The following is a 16,748-nucleotide window of genomic DNA, read 5'->3' as shown; positions in this document are numbered from 1 at the left end:
CTGTATTTTTATGCATATGAATTTTGTTAATGCAACGTTTCAATGCATCTAGAACGTAACAATCTAGAAATGTCCTTCTCAGACTAATCTCAGTTGAATCACCATTTTATTATTTTTGGTGAGGCATCTTCCTCACCTGCCTACTTTGAAAAATTCACACAGTACAATACCATAGTATTAATATTATTTTAAGCCATTGTATACGTATTTACTGAAAAAAAGCCATTTTATTAGAATCATAGATAAAATACAAGCAGGCAGTGATGTCTTGCTGGAACTTTTGTTCACAAACAAAATCTGGATTGTTATACAAAATTCAATCATTATAAACATATGAAAACATTAGTATGTGTTAGTATGCAATGTACAGTGCTATTTAAAGTGAGCATATCTATAAAATTATCTAATGAAGCATGTGTAATATTAAAGGGTGAACCCTTTATAGAGTACAATTCCATAGTTAAAGATGAGATTCTTCAGTAATTTCTTCTTCATGGTGCTTTACACTTTGGAAGGTTGACATAGACTCTTCATTTCTTTCTGGTGTAACCTTGGTCTCATGGACATCATCAATACTATGAGGGTTACCTACAGACACTGATGCAACATATAAGGTAGAATTACTATGAATATTAATTACTTACAAACATTTGATGATTCCACTTTTGTAGAAGTAACACACCCCTCTGATAAGGTATAATCATTCCTGACGACATTATCATAGCTTCTCAGTACTGCTGAATTTATTGTTACACTTTTCCCAGCACATTGGGTATCATCATGTGTGCTTGCTATATAGTAAGTTGTTTGAAACAAAGTATAAATTTCATATAATGGCCATGCACATTATTCGGCCTGAATCAAATATTTTGCCCAAAATTCTTTCAGGGTTTTCCCAAAATTTTCACCTATTATACTTTTCGGTGTTCCCATTATGTTTACAATATGCTCCTAGGTTAACAACATATTCTTACAATAATCTTGAAAGATTATTTTAATCAGTGAATTCCCTGTTAGAGTATTTCACTACAAAACGACTGTTCTAGTAGTGAGTATCGATCTATGTACAGTGCATTTTAGTGCTCTATTGCAGTTTCCGCTGACTGCTTTATTAGGGAGTATTAATCTATTTTCAAGGAATTAAGCTACATAGTTTGAAATATCTACCTTATCAAGACACACGGTAGTGTGTCATACGGCCAAGAAAACCGGCGACCACACCGTGAATATATTTACAGGAAGAAAGAAAACAGCTTTTTCATGCATGCATAGCTCCATGGCCCCTTCTCCAAAGCACACCATTTTTGCATTATAACTGTCCCCCACGTAGGGTACACCACGCAGAATATTTGATAAAATTTGCAACAGCCATTTGCGAGATATGGGTGTTCAAAATTTCGTTTTAATTTCTTTGTTTTTGTCTTCTTCTTATGCCGTACGGGGGCTTCGATTTCTTTTCGCACACTTTGCAAAAATTGCTATAAATGCAAGCGTGTGACTCAATTGCCTTGATCTTTGGCACAAATGAAGAACGTGTAACGATGGATTCACGTATCAAGTTTGTTGTGAATCCGAGTAATATTCAGGGAGTTATGAGCATTTATTCACGTAAAAAAAAGATCAAACTTCTGTCACGGCTACAGGGTAAACCAAGTATAGAAATGGCTTGAAAATTGGTGTGTAGATAGGTTGATCATCGTAGTAGTGCCTTTTGATAGTTTGAATAGCAATAGAGTTACAGCGAAAAAGTTATAAAACAAAAACTAAGCAAGTGTAAAATTGTGGGATTGAGATACTCTAATAGAGCATTCACCACGGGGTGAAAAAGGTGTACAAATATGTCGAAAAAAAAACAACTTACCAGAGTTCGAACCAGGGACCTCCATACCTAACACCTGCATCCTTAACCACTGAACTACTGCTACCTCGGCTGATCACCTCACTTAATTTCTGCTTTATAAATGAAATTTCTAGTTGAAATCTGCTTATAATCAAACATTTGTAATTTCATAGATCTACCAATAGAAGTACTAGATTGTTCTAGAACATTCTATGTATGTTCTATTAGAAGTCCTCAAAAAATGTGCACTCTATTAGAGTATTACAATAATATTATCAAATATTGAATTAAATCATGCAATGAAATACATTTATAAGTCTGTCTTCAATAATCATCATTGTATCTACATAGAAAAGAAGAAATTTGAGTAAAAAGACCTCAAAGTCAGCCATAGGCTGGTTTTGGGGCCTTATAAAGTACAAAAGAAGTAAAATCCACACAAAACAGCCAAGCAGTGAAAAAATGGTGCAGCCTTAAAAAGCCTGGATGAAAAAAGTTGTGAAATCAAAGGTCGCGGCCAAGAAATGGCTGCAATGATGTTAATGCTAAAAATTTTAATAATGGCTGTGTGCATTGTTAAAATTTATTAGCAGTAACATCATTGTAGCCATTTCTTGGCGGCCATCTTTGATTTCACAACTTTTTCACCCAGGCCTTTTAATGCCACACCATTTTTTCACAGCTTGGCTGTTTTTGTGTGGATATGCTACTGGTATAGCACTATAGCCTATTATGTTTATATCATACTGGCATATTTGACACAGGCCTATATATTACATATACTTATATAACTTTAAGTGGGCGAGATCAAAGGAAAAAATGTACTTTAAATTTCAAAAAAGTACACTCTCAGCCGGCCAACAGTGCTTCATCAACCACAAAGAGTGTTCAATAAAGCACACTTTGTGGGCAATAAAGCACAGTTGCCCACATGTTCTAGTGCAGGCTAATAACCTGCAGGACTCACACCAGTACAAGTAATCACCCAAGCCGGTGAAGGCTGATAATCTCGCCGCGTTGAGTGATCAATCACCCCTAGCCAATACAAGTTCTACTACTGGATTGCTTTTATAGACATACCTGAATTTTTCAATGATGGGTGGGAGAAGGTAACGTTGCTGCTACGGTTGTTAATGTAAACGGAGAAGTCCTGGAGATATCATGGAAATATTTCACCATGTGATTCACAATAGAATCAATTGTGGGTTGCAAGCAAAACCTGCCAAAAATACGCGATGAATGTCTACCATGCCAAACTCTGGTGAACTACGTATGAGTTACTTTGTTAAACTAATTTGTGTGCATCCAGGCTGCTAATAGTTCGTGCAATGCATGTTAATTACGAGTCTTAGTGTATGGTGAAGCCACACAACTAGAAAGTTCCATAAAACATTTAAAGTATAGCCACGAGTGCTGTATGAAAAATAAAGCACTTAGCACTTGGCCTCGATGCTTTATTTTTCATATAGTACTCGCGGCTTTGCTTTAACATAATACATGTATATCAGTTCTCTTTGAAGACTGATTACAGTCAGTGTCAGTTCTTCACCTACAACCTTACCAAAACTAATACTATCAAAGAGCTGAAAATATGTTTACTCCTATAAGGTAACATGGCTTTTCATGTACTCTCAACTATTAGATAGTATTACATTTTTCACAACAATGCGGCTTTTGTAAAATTTTACAGCAATGTTGTGGTTGGCATACTCACTTTCAAAACGTTTGCTTTCTTTGGAACAGAATGACCTTTACTCTGCATTAAAAAACAATTTCAATATTCAAAATGTATTTACTAAAGTCACTTACAGATTGATGCATGTAAGAACTTTCGGTTCCTGAAATGCTGTTCCATATATTGTGCACAATATTCAACAACTGTAAAATAATAAATGATATGTACATGACAGTAGCTGGCTTTGTTAAGTACTTGATACTAGGCCTAGAAAAACTTTGGGCACAATATAAGTTGGCAAAGCATTGAGCATCCTGTCAGCAAAGTACAATAGGTACAAGTAACCTGATAATTATATAGCCTAGGGGGAATGGGGGAGTTTTTGTTGATTTCAAACTTTTCAAGGTTAACAGTGAAAGTTTTATCCTTGAAATATTTAGAAATTACAACTGGGACTGTTTACAAATCTGCAAAAAAAATTGTATTGCTCAACCATGAAAATATTTCCCTTTCGAATATTTAGGCTATACAATAATGTACTGGACTCTGGAGAAGCTTTAACTTTGCACATATTGCATGAAGAGTAGATTGGGGTAGTCTGAGTACAACTGAAATTACAAGATAATCTGCTGGAACAATTGTCATAACTATGTGGTATGCTCAAATATCATTCACAGATGCATATGCTACTCTAACAGAGCAGCCACGAAGCAATTTTGTTGGGACACAGTTGGGGCATACTGGATCATAACATACCGTAGAGTTGGGTTGTTGAGCACATGTATCTATTAAGCACATATTACTTGTTAAGTGCATACACATTTCTTGTGATTAACCTGGCTGATAAGCATGCATGGTCAAATGTGAGGTTCAGCACGTGACAAAGCTACACACAGGAAGAAAAGCTGGAGATACTATGTCTCCTCTAGCTCCCTTGAGGTCTTCCTTCACTATGTATACAGAAAATAAGCCTTCTGGATTGCAATATTCTTGTTCATCATGAAGGATTTCACCCAGAAATGGAGTTCATATCCTTATACACTGGCATGGTGACCGACACAAACTACTAGCTACCTTATTATATACAACATAGTAATTCTGTGGTATATAAGCACACCATAATTATTTGTTAGACATATGCACCTAACATAGCACGGTTTTTACAAAAGTTTTCTCTGAAAATTGTAAGGGCATGTGCTTAACAACCTGACTCTATGGTAGGAACATTGCAAAAACATTATACAACAGACAATGGCCCAGGCCTATGACATATATTTGATTATTTTTATATGAAGTTACTTTTATCACTTTGGATTTTGATGATACTTTGGTATACTCCATATTAGCTGATCCATCAGAGCATATGATTACACACTGTCTATGATTTCTTGCATACTTACCTTTTCATTTCTTAACACATAGAGAATTAAGATGAGTAGACCCTATTAAAATGCCAATATTAGCATAAGAAATGTGTTTTATTGCACTTACTTGTAATGAGTTCAGTATTGTAAATATCCAGGCAAAGACAGTTGTATTTTCATTCACAGCCAGTATTCCAAACACCCAAGTGGTTCCAAGCAAGGGAACAAATATCACAGCAGCTTTCAACAATGATCTATAATGATTCATAATTATTTACAACTTGTGTATACTACAGTGTATATCTGTATCCACACAAAAACATCCAAGCTGTGAAAAATGATATGGCCTTAAAAAGCCTGAGTGAAAAGTTATGAAATCAAAGGTGGTGGCCAAGAAATAGTTGCAATGATATTAATGCTAATAATGCACAGCCATACCATTTTTTCACAGCTTGGTTGTTTTGTGTGGATTTCACTTATTTTTGTACTTAGGTCACAAAACCAGCCTATGAATTACTTTGGGGTTTATATGTACTCACATTCAGTGTTGGGCAAGTTACTTTGTAAAAGTAACTAGTTACATATTACATATTACTTGCAACTGAACTATTTAGTTACAGTTACATATTACCCATAAAATAAAGTAACTATAATAACATTACATATTATATTACTTTGTGTCCACAGCCTTAAGCTGTCACGTGTGAAACTACCACTTTATCATGTGACATGATTGCATTGTTGGACAATGTGCAAATCTTGGTTATAAGTAAGAAGCTGGTGAATAAGCTTCATTTAGTAGGCTTCGTTTCTTCGTTGTGGCTAGGCGTTACTCATAGGATAACTAACGAGATTAGTAACTTTGTTACTTGTAGTAATAATATTATGTAATATCAGAGTCGTTACAGTAACTATATTACTTAGGTAACATGCTACATTTGTAAGTAAAGTAACTTGAGTTATATTACCCGTTTTTATAGCATATTTCGTTATATTACTTAATTACCACAAAAGTAATAATATTAAGTAACGTGTTACTCCCAACATTGCTCACATTTCTTCTTTTCTATACAGACACAATGATGATTACTAAAGACAGGCTTATTAAAATGCATGATTTACTTCAGCATTTGGTAATATTATTATAATCCTTATATGTAAAGCTGTCTGTCTGTTTATACTCCTTTGACGTCAGACAATTATCTCGTTAACTGATGCATGTGTCAAGCAGTTGCTGTGGTAAACAAAGCACACATCATTGAAGAATTACAGCATTTTTAAATGAAGCGTCGCTTGTCCTTTACAGCACAAGGGTGTAGACAAAATTTCGCTTAAATTCTTATTGTAAACTGCATGCAAACCACAAGTAAACACCTATACTAGTCAACTAGACATACCTTTATAAGACAGTTTTTAATGCTTCTCTATTAATATTAGATCAAAAGTTCATAATAATATAAAGTAGTAATCCTTAATATTGTATCAAGACACACGGTAGTGTGTCGTGCGGCCCAAGAAGCCGGCGCGCCACACCGTGAGCATATTTACCGGAAGAAAGTAAACGCGATTTTCACACCTTTGTAGCTCCGTGATTCCTTATCCTTTTGAAATCAAAGTTGCTACAGAAGTGCCGGCTAGGTAGGGAAGTCCACATACCAAATGTGAAGAAAATCGCTTCAGCCATTTCCGAGATACGAGCGGCCAAAGTTTGGGTTGTTTTTCTTCGTTTTTTTCTTCTTCTTTTCGCACACTTTGCAAAATCCGCAATAAAACACGAATGTGTACTTGGATCGGGGCTGACATTTGGCACACTTTAAGGACTCATTAAGGCGAATCTCAGTACCAAGTTTGGTAGGGATCCGATGAACATTCACGGAGTTATGACCGATTAGTTGCATAAAATGAGGTCGAAGGTCTGTCACGCCCACAGGGTAAACCGCTTGAAGGAATAAGCTGAAAATTTCTATGTAGATGGAGTAACTATCGTAGGAGTGCCTTTTTGTGGTTTGAAAGGAATACAGTTAAAGGCCATCGAGATATGACACAAAACCCAACCTATGTCACAATTACGTGATCGACTTTTATGAATAAAAAAACTATTAGTTTTCATGCCTACCAGGCAAACCGCTTAGAACAGTGAGCTGAAAATCGGTGTGTAGCTGGAATAATTATCATAGAAAGTCCTTGCAGTAGTACAGAAGAATCGGATTACAAACCACTGAGTTATGATTCCAAAGCCAATTACGTGTAGCATATGCGAGATCGAGATACTCTAATAGAACAGTCACCCTAATAAAGCATTCAGCTACATTTATAACTTACTCCATTATAGAATTATATGGCATTGCAAGTTATTCTGTAGGGAGTTCAGCTACAAACAGTTAATCTTATAGACAATTCAGCTACAAGCAAGTCATCCTGTAGAGAGTTCAGCTACAAATATGTTGCTGTAGAGATTCAGAACATTATAAGTCACACTGAAGAGAATTCAACTATAAACAATTCACCTTGTAGAGAGTTCAGCAACAAGTAAGTCACTCTGTAGAGAGTTCAGCTACAAACATGTCACTCTGTAGTACATACAAGTTACCGTGGAGAGAGAGTTCAGCAACCAATCAAAAACCACCATGTAAAAGAGTTCAGCTATACAAACAAGATATAACTCTATAGAGAGATCAGGTAGAAACTTAACAGATCACACTGTAGAGAGTTCAGCTAGAAAAAAGTCATCCTGACTGAGTAGAGAGATCAACTAGAAAAAATCACCTTGTAGAGAGTTCAAATCACCCTGCAGATAGTTCAGCTACAAACAAATCACCCTATAGAGAAATCAGCTAGAAGAAGTCACCTTTTAAAGAGTTTAGCTACAAAGAAACTACCATGTAGAGAATTCAGCTATTAACAGATCATCCTGTAGAGAGATCAACTAGAAGAAGTTACCTTGTAGAGAGTTCAGCTACAATTAAACAACCATGTAGAAAGTTCAGCTGCAAACAAATCAAACTGTACAGAGTTCAGCTACAAACAAATCACCCTGTAGAGAGATCAGCTAGAAACAAATCACCCTGTAGAGAAATCAACTAGATGAAGTTACCTTGTAGAGAGTTCAGCTACAAACAAACCATCATGTAGAGAGTTCAGCTGCAAACAAATCACCCTGTAGTGAGTTCAGCTACGAAAGGATCACCCTGTAGAGAGTTCAGCTAGAAACAAGTCATCCTGTAGAGAGATCAGCTAGAAGAAGCTACCTTGTAGAGAGTTCAGCTACAAAGAAACCACCATGTAGAGAGTTCAGCTGCAAACAAATCAAATTGTAGAGAGTTTAGCTACCAACAAATCACCTGTAGAGAGTTCAGCTAGAAACAAGTTATCCTGTAAAGGGATCAGCTAGAAGAGGTTACCTTGTAGAGTGTTCAGCTATGAACAAACCATCATGTAGATAGTTCAGCTGCAAACAAATCACCCTGCAGAGAGTTCAGCTACGAGAAGATTGCCCTATAGAGAGTTCAGCTAGAAGAAGTCACCTTGTAGAAAATTGAGCTGCAAAGAAACCACCATGTAGATAGTTCAGCTGTAAACAAATCATCCTGTAGAGAGTTCAGCTACGAACAGATCACCCGGTAGAGTTCAGCTAGTTCAGAGCACCCAACTTATAAACACAATACATATAGCAATTCTAAGTAATCATTGCATTGTAACTTCTCAGTGTGCAAATAAAATTTGCATCAGAAATTAAACTGTTTATTATCTTTCATTGTGCAGACATACGTATAAGATTCCAATCTCCTGTTTTGCATAGCCTTTTCATTATACAAATAGTAATATGTTATGTACATGTACGACAGTGATGCATGAGCTATGTACTTATACGTAACAGTATAAATACAGTGGATGGATAAAGATCAGAGATAGTCCAAATTAGTTTTTCTTGCATTCAAGTCACTCTCCAAACAGACTAGTCAGCTCTCTGTGCTGTTACATGCCAACCAAAACTTCACACATAGAGCAAAGGGTTGGCAGGGCCTGACCAATGCTGCTCCAGATACCAGACCCACCAGTTCAGAATAAACGAGTAGTCAAGAATATTGGTAGCCTATTAGTTTTTTTTTGTTTTTTTTCGCAAAAAGCAGCAGCACAAAGCAGCAACATACATCACAACAATTTAGCTACAGTAGCTAGCTAATTACCTAAGTAGTCCGAGTCACAACAAAACGCAGCGAGCTCAAGTTAACTATATACTGTTAAAACTTAGGTGCTACCATGACACCTATGATTTTCTAAAAATCAAGGGGGTGTTGTTGCAACACCCCTGAAAATAATAACCACCATAAGAGGTTTATAGTCACACTTGTTGGGTGTTACCATTTTGTAAACACCCTTAACCCTTTATTATCGAATGGCTAATATATTGCCATAACGAGTGCCCTTTATAAACGGAGCCATAACTCCTTTTTCCTAGGGGCTACGAAGCTGAAATTGCTACCAAACTGCTCAGAAGGACCGGGTGTTTTTAATGAAGTTTACCGTTCGGCGATAGGAAGAAGCATGGGCAAGTTATGGCACTTGGCAATATAAAATAGCGTATACAAAACATTAATACCTGTTTAAAACTCCATGTTCGCCTTCTCCCTGCTACTAGGAGGCTTTAGTTGGAATTACTCCATTCCCCACGTGATAAGGATTCTAAAAATAAATAGTGTGATGTCATCGCGTTGATTAGTAAGATGGCGGCGCCCATCTTTCAATGCCATGGCGATATGGAGAAGATACGCTTTCTTCGCTTCATAGCGTGTGAGTTGTGTGTGTGATCTGTAAGTATTCTAGCTGTGTTGGTAGAAGAGAGAGATGGCTATCAAACGGTATATAGCTTGATGGGTTAATTAATGGGTGGGGTCCACTCGTATCGACCACAGTTCACACAAGCCATAAAAGTTTTCACACTTGCGGTTTTGTAAAAAAAACTTCGGTAATAAAGGGTTAATAATTGTTCATTGGAAACCCTAAACAAAGATCTAACACCTCATGATAGGGTGTAATGTACATGTAATCGCATACAGTTACTAACACTGTTAGAAGTATGGCAGAAACACTTGACAGAAATTTATTTATGGGCCAAGTGATTTATCGGCCCCCATGACAACAGCACCTGCCCTGAATTATCATGCAAGATAAACACCTGCAGTTTCAAGTGAAATATAATAGTAGCTATTAATAGTATCAGATTTTACAAAACTGATACAAATTGCACATCAGACAAAATCAAATACCACCAGAGCGTATAGCTATACTACCATACTAGTTCATGGTTTTAAGCTCAAACTACTTGATGCTGGCTTTAATGGTGCAGGTGGTGTGAAAAGTTTAATGGAAATTTCTGGCCTTGGTAAGGTTGACTGTCTTGGGTTGACAGGAATTGGTGGATGGCCTATTTTAGATTCCCAACATATTATTCTGTGTTGATAATTGATTTTGCTGCTTATATACAAGGCACTTAGGAGCCAGCACAGATCTGTAACCTCATGCATGTCTGGATTTCAATTGCAGTCTTTATTTCCCACTCCTCTACAGCCCACTTTCCACTCCTTTGTGAGCAGCTGTGATTCTACCTCCACTACACAAAAAGTGTCATGTGTATGCGATATGCTCCAAACATGTTGTACATAGCGTGAACTCCTGCTGTGTATGTGATGTGTAGGAGATGATAGTTCAAATTTGCCTCATTAAACAGCAAATGTGAACTATTATCTCCTACATATTACTTACCCCACCTAAGTACATTTCATGCATATCACTGACTGCACTTGTGGACTGTGCTGTAAACAGCCCCTGAACACCAATCAAGACATTATCTAATTCATCACATACTGTATGCACAAATATGCATTTTACTGTAGTGAGCTAGCTAGCTCACTCATTAAAGTTATCTGATTTTCTTTCTTATTTGGCAGGAATACTACAAGTATCTGAAAGGTAATAAATTGATGCATCTCTGGTGTAATTTCATATGTGTGCTTTGGCAATTTTAAATCTAAACCATTTATCTCAAACTTCTAAAATAAATATGTGACCGGATTTGACAGAACAAGGCTTCTATACACATCCAATTTTCTGACTTTAACCAGCTGTAACTTGACTACTCAGCAAGCTATTGGCCTAAAATTTGCACAAAGTCCTTCCATAGCATAGTAAAATACCAGTTCAAAATTGGAAACTAATGGCATACTCCTACATAATGAATGAGTTATGGTACTTCAAAGTCATAAAGTGGATGTGCGTGTAAGCCTTATTTTGTCAAATTCGGTCAAATGTGGATTGGTTTTCCAAACAATAGCTGCATAAATGCTTTTACATTGTGCTAAAGGAAATTTGTTTACTATGCATGAAATGCTGCACTTCTATATAATTATGATAATCAATACAACTATATTTCATTGATGAGGTGTAATGGGAACACCCTTTGCACCTACAAGGGTGTTTCCGTGAATGAAATTCCACAATTAAAAGTTTCTTTGGTAGTTACGTTATAAGTACAAATTGCAACTTACATATAAAGTGTAGAAAGACAAGGAAGTAAGTGTACTTGTAATCATGTTGAATTACTGTATTTCACAGGTCATAATATGTGTTTCCTAAATATATCATCAATGAAAATGAAGGTATAGGAGGAGATCCACCCCCACGAAAGTGTTGGAAATTAACAGTGCACCCCACCACACACCCTGGATTTACACCTCTTGTAGCACTTTTACACTCTGGTGTTATATTTCTTGCAGCACCTAAGCACTCTTCTTTCACACCCTCTAAGTGTCACCACAGCACCCTTTTCTAACACCTGAAGGGAGTTGTTTTTAAACATGCAACTGGACACCCCTAAAGGTGCTTTTGGTACACTTGAATTTTAGCGTAAGTGACCTATTATCGAACGGTACCTATTATCGAACATAAAAATCACATAACATATTCGGAAGCTTACAATTTCATTCCGCATACTCGTAAGGTGTTTATATGGAGAATTTCAATAGTGTAGCCTATTCTTAATGAGCTTTCCATCCTTTAGAGTTTATGTGTGGACATCACAGCAGTCTTGATACTCATCACCACTGACGAAGAAATGAAGAAAAAGAACACAGGAATCGCCGTGAAAGAAGTACAACTCGAGTGTGACTTTGGCGGTGGAATTGGGCTGACTGTTTGTCATTTACCTGAGAAAAAGATGTATCCACGAAGACTGTACAGAAGGGGTTGTTGTAAAAAAGGATAATAAGACTGTGTTATTGGTCGTAATGTGCTGATTTTTCACTGTACGCATTTTACACTAAACGATTCGCTGTTGTAACTCACAAGTGCATGCTTGTATCAAAACTATACTTCAGTTACAGTGTCATGGTACTTCAAATAACACGTTGATGTAATAATTAAGAGTGTGTAGGGTGCACTGAAGTCACCACAGTAGAAAAGGTGCAAAACATTTGATAATTGATTAATGCAAATTAATGGGCATTCGATATTAGGTATCGGTGTTCGATAATTCATATTTTACGTAATTCAGAAATCCACTCATAACACGGACACTAATCGGATACTACTTCTCAAACTTACGTGAGGTATTCTACAAGAAAGGCACTACCTCCTGGTGAAAAGTCGAGGTTGATACTACTTTCCTGGAGATATTTCTGAAGTAAAGTATAAACTTTGTTCGATAATCGGTCACTTACGCTAACAGTGTACCTGCCGTTTAGATTCTCAGTGTGACACCATAGATATTAGAGAGAAGGGATAGGCAACCGAGCACGTGCCGTGTATATCTACCATTGATTGTGGTTGAAGCACTCCTCGGTATTGATTAATCCATGCGGACAGGATGGCAGTTTGTGGTTTAGTCGTCTTACAGTTGATTTCAACCACCTTGTGGTATTTTAGTTGATATACAAGACTTTTAATGCTTCTGGCTTCTGTTGTTTAATCGTCTTGGGTGGTTTTCATCGCCATTTACGATTTTGATCATCAATGGGTACCTCCGTTTTTTGTCTACCTGTTACGAAGAACAGAAGTCTAGTTCCACAGGGGAAATAGTGCTGAAGTCTTCGCAATACTTTGAAGTTTTGCACAGTACCACTGAAAGATGTTTCTCGCATAACAGCGCTTGTGTTGAAGTTAATAAATCATGGAGTAGTATTTTAAAGAACCGAGATGAGACTGCCAAAGGGCGTTAATCAAGTGGAATAATAAAATGAAGTACACCATGCAAAACTATGTTACTTTAGGGTTACTGTGGCATTGTTTGCCAGTCGAAAGTGAACTTACCATGAACACAACAGGTACACAAAAAAATCGTGTCAACTGAGATTAAAATGATTGATGGCGGCAAAAACTCACAACAAGACTTACAATAGGACTATTAGGAGTTTGCCTAGTACTTGTAAAACATAAAGAGATTGTCATGAAATACTCCACGCCCGTAGAAAGTAGTCCAGAGCAGAAGACACCATTTTGGCCTCATGAATTCACCAACGGCGGAGTGTTTCAGGGCGCGCGCTAGTTTCTAATCCCTGTACTCTAATATCTATGGTGACACTTGCTAACAGGTCACAAGGCAACACTACAATGAGATATCCCACAACTTTGGATAGCGATAAATAGGGGCGTAAGGCCCTCTAAATTGATGGTTTAGCTAGGTGCTTGAAAAGACAAGTGCGGACGGTTCAGCCATGCACCGGTATTAAACTACAATGCAGTTGTTGTACGCATAACCTTAACACATATAAGCTTACCAAGCAATTAAGACGATTGAAGGAAGATTCCATAAAAGAGAACAACTCCAGTCAGCTACTCGACCAAACCATTTACCTCACCATTCACCCTAATAAACGCCTCTAAAATTATTATTTGTGACACTGACGAAGGTTACATAATATACGAGTCTGAATATTGGATACCTCTTGGATACTGTGCGGAAATGCGAGTTTCCGGAGGTGATATTCATTGCTGGGTGATGTAGGGATGTAAAACATGTAACAGCCTAACTTACTGGAGAAATATTTATTTAAAATAATTTTTTTTTAAATTTACGTTTACAGCATAAGTGCTGAAGGTCGTCCTACAGCCTGTTTAAAGTTGTTACAGAAAGTAGCGTGTGGATGCCCAAATGTTTAGCTTACTTCGATGAGTAATTATAAGTGCATAGCTGTTGATATCGAGGTTGATATTCATTCCAGAGTCAGCTCAAATTCATAATTCATATTGTGGTATTCCGTAGTGATCTGTGTATGGTTTCTTTTGATTCCTTTGAACTAATTAGTAGCCAGACTGTGATTGAATACTGAATGATAATCCAAATGCAGTGGGGGCAACACTGAAAAATCCTATATGAGATTTCTAATCTAGTTAGTCAAAATTTCAGAGCATTAAAAATCTTAGATATCCGGAACAGTAGCATCACGTGATACTTAGTATATGGAAATATACGGAATCCTTTCTCAAGTTCTCTGCACACTTGTGAGGATGCTGGATGTAGCATACGTGACGCTGCAAATACTGAAGTATACAGAACTTTACAACAATTTTCAGACATTTCAAAGAGGGCTATACGAGATTTCAAGAGAGTTGCAGACCCCTCGAAAGACATTCCACTACCCCCCCCCCCCCCAGTTTTGTTTCTACTAGAGAACCGTGCCCATCAAATAATAAAGGGTAGGTAAAAGTAGTGAACCTGGGGTCACTCTTCTTGGAATTTATGCCCGAGGACCCTAGGATTCGACTGATATATATATATATATGTACTTCATGATGTTTATAATCTTGTAATAGCTAACTATGAAGGTTATTATCACATAAGTAGACTATTTTTTCTGTCACAGTGCATATAAGAGATTATTAATGTCTCTTTACACTGATCAATTACATTGTCTGCCAAACAAGTTGCTCTAGCTACCAAATCATTTTAGGGAAGTAGCTACTTAGTGAAGCAGTGACCCTGTGTTTATCGTAAAGTACAAAACGATACCTTTGACAAGTTCAGTGATTGTGGTCAAGGACTTGATTAAAGCCACATCCCTAGATTCACAACCCATGTGGTTGGAGTTGTGAAGAGCAAGTGGCTAACCATTTGCCAGCTAAACACCAATTTTCAGAGTAGGTGCTTATACTGCACTTAAAAAAAATTTCAAATCAATAAGTAGTGCTTTACCTTTGATTGAGAGCGATTGTGATATGCATAGTAGACTAGTACAAAATAATTTGCATAAATGTTATAAAGTTGATAGAATATCATCTAAAAAGTTGGGTCTTTGATCCTCAGGTCCATTGTTTTTACTTACCCTTAGATTTGTAACACTGGTTACACTGGTGGCAGCCTCCAGATACCGTACTACAATTGCAAATGTAATATGATGTCTAAATATTTCAAGGATAAAATCACTGTTAATCTCAACTAGTACAACCTCCAAACCTCAAAATCAGCAAACAACTTCCTCAATAAGGGTAAAGGTTACTGTACAGTACAGTAGATAGTTATAATATCTATGGCTATGGATTTTCATATGTAGTCATCTACTATGGTTAAGCTTTTTACCTGGGTGGTTAACTAACGCTCTCATCAAGTCTGCCTGCCATTAAACCAGCCAGATATACTTGCCACTATGAAATATAAAAAACAGCATAAATTATTCGTTTCTCTATAGACATATAGCTGCCTCTTCTTTTGACACATACAATATGTGTACACATTCTATTGTGCCTAAATGGAGTGCTATAAAGAATTACACACTCTACATGCCATGCATCTTATACTACTTTAGCTGTACACCTCCTACATGGATAATCACATAGTGTCTTATATTAACTGCTACATGCATATTGTGTACTACCGTAGTAATTATGTAATCTTTTAAAATAAGCTTATGTTTTAGTCCATCTTACAGAAAACAGAATGAAGTTACATTCCTATACAGTATATAGCAGAATGTTTAGAAATAAAAAAGATTCAAAAAATGTGTACTATCAGAAGAAGTTACATCTATTCATCTTATTTCACAGATGTACTGCTACTTTATCATCACCAATTACATATAACAAACTAGAACTGACTTTATTATTTACTGTTGATGATATTAGCTATTGTTATTTTGTTTATGGTAGCTATTCTGGGGTTTATGGAGCTGTACATTCAAACAGTGAGGTACTCCACCACTTATTAGCAACCATTTTTGAATAAGACCATATAAACAATGGGAAAAATATATGTTTCATAACATGGTTACATTGTATACCTCAGCAATAAACAGCATGTAATATATTGTTCACAATGATAGTCCATTTTGTGTTTCAATGACAGTATATTCCTCAGGAAAATAGTGCATGTCTGTCTGATATACAGTAAAACCACTTACAGCACAACAGTAAATAATGTTCATTACAGGCACTTGTGGGGATTCTGTTTGTACAAACCACATAATAATTATGTGCTATTCAAATTTTTGCTTCAGTATTTCTTTGCTTCAGTATAGTTATCTACACTACATCAAACCAGATAAGGATTAGTGTATTCATGCAATGTTGGTTTTGAAGAAACCATTGATCCAGTTAGTTTAAACATTAATGGACCACTTTTAAGTGTAAAGGCGTACTTGAACTATGTAATAGTTATTCATTGTTGGATGACCACAAGTATTGTACATTGCTCCCTACACATAGTAACAATGTTAATGATCATTTGAATGATAACAAACACATTATAGTATTTTGTTACCTCATGCAGTGGTTCACATGATCTGGTAAAATTGGCTATGGTTGCAATCAAAGATTCAAGTACTTATGTAGACTAAATGTTTGGTAACTCTCAGCATTATTTACTCCTCATAATTGTAATTGA

General features: G+C 36.5%; 1 long non-coding RNA gene across 2 annotated transcripts; it reads right to left on the bottom strand.

The window, feature by feature from the left end:
* Window positions 1-307: 307 nt before the first annotated feature.
* LOC136254662 (uncharacterized) lies at window positions 308-13,762 on the bottom strand. Of its 2 annotated transcripts, XR_010700649.1 has the most exons (8): window positions 13,651-13,762; window positions 5,007-5,133; window positions 4,916-4,957; window positions 3,650-3,718; window positions 3,555-3,596; window positions 2,921-3,059; window positions 645-791; window positions 308-597 (listed from the first exon to the last, which is right to left on the bottom strand). It is a non-coding gene; the product is annotated as an uncharacterized lncRNA (long non-coding RNA). The 2 variants fall into 2 exon arrangements; XR_010700648.1 differs by lacking the exon at window positions 2,921-3,059.
* Window positions 13,763-16,748: the final 2,986 nt, after the last annotated feature.

Source organism: Dysidea avara, chromosome 4, assembly GCF_963678975.1.
Source record: "Dysidea avara chromosome 4, odDysAvar1.4, whole genome shotgun sequence".
NCBI classification, from domain to species: domain Eukaryota; kingdom Metazoa; phylum Porifera; class Demospongiae; order Dictyoceratida; family Dysideidae; genus Dysidea; species Dysidea avara.
This window is presented reverse-complemented; position numbering and strand designations above follow the sequence as displayed.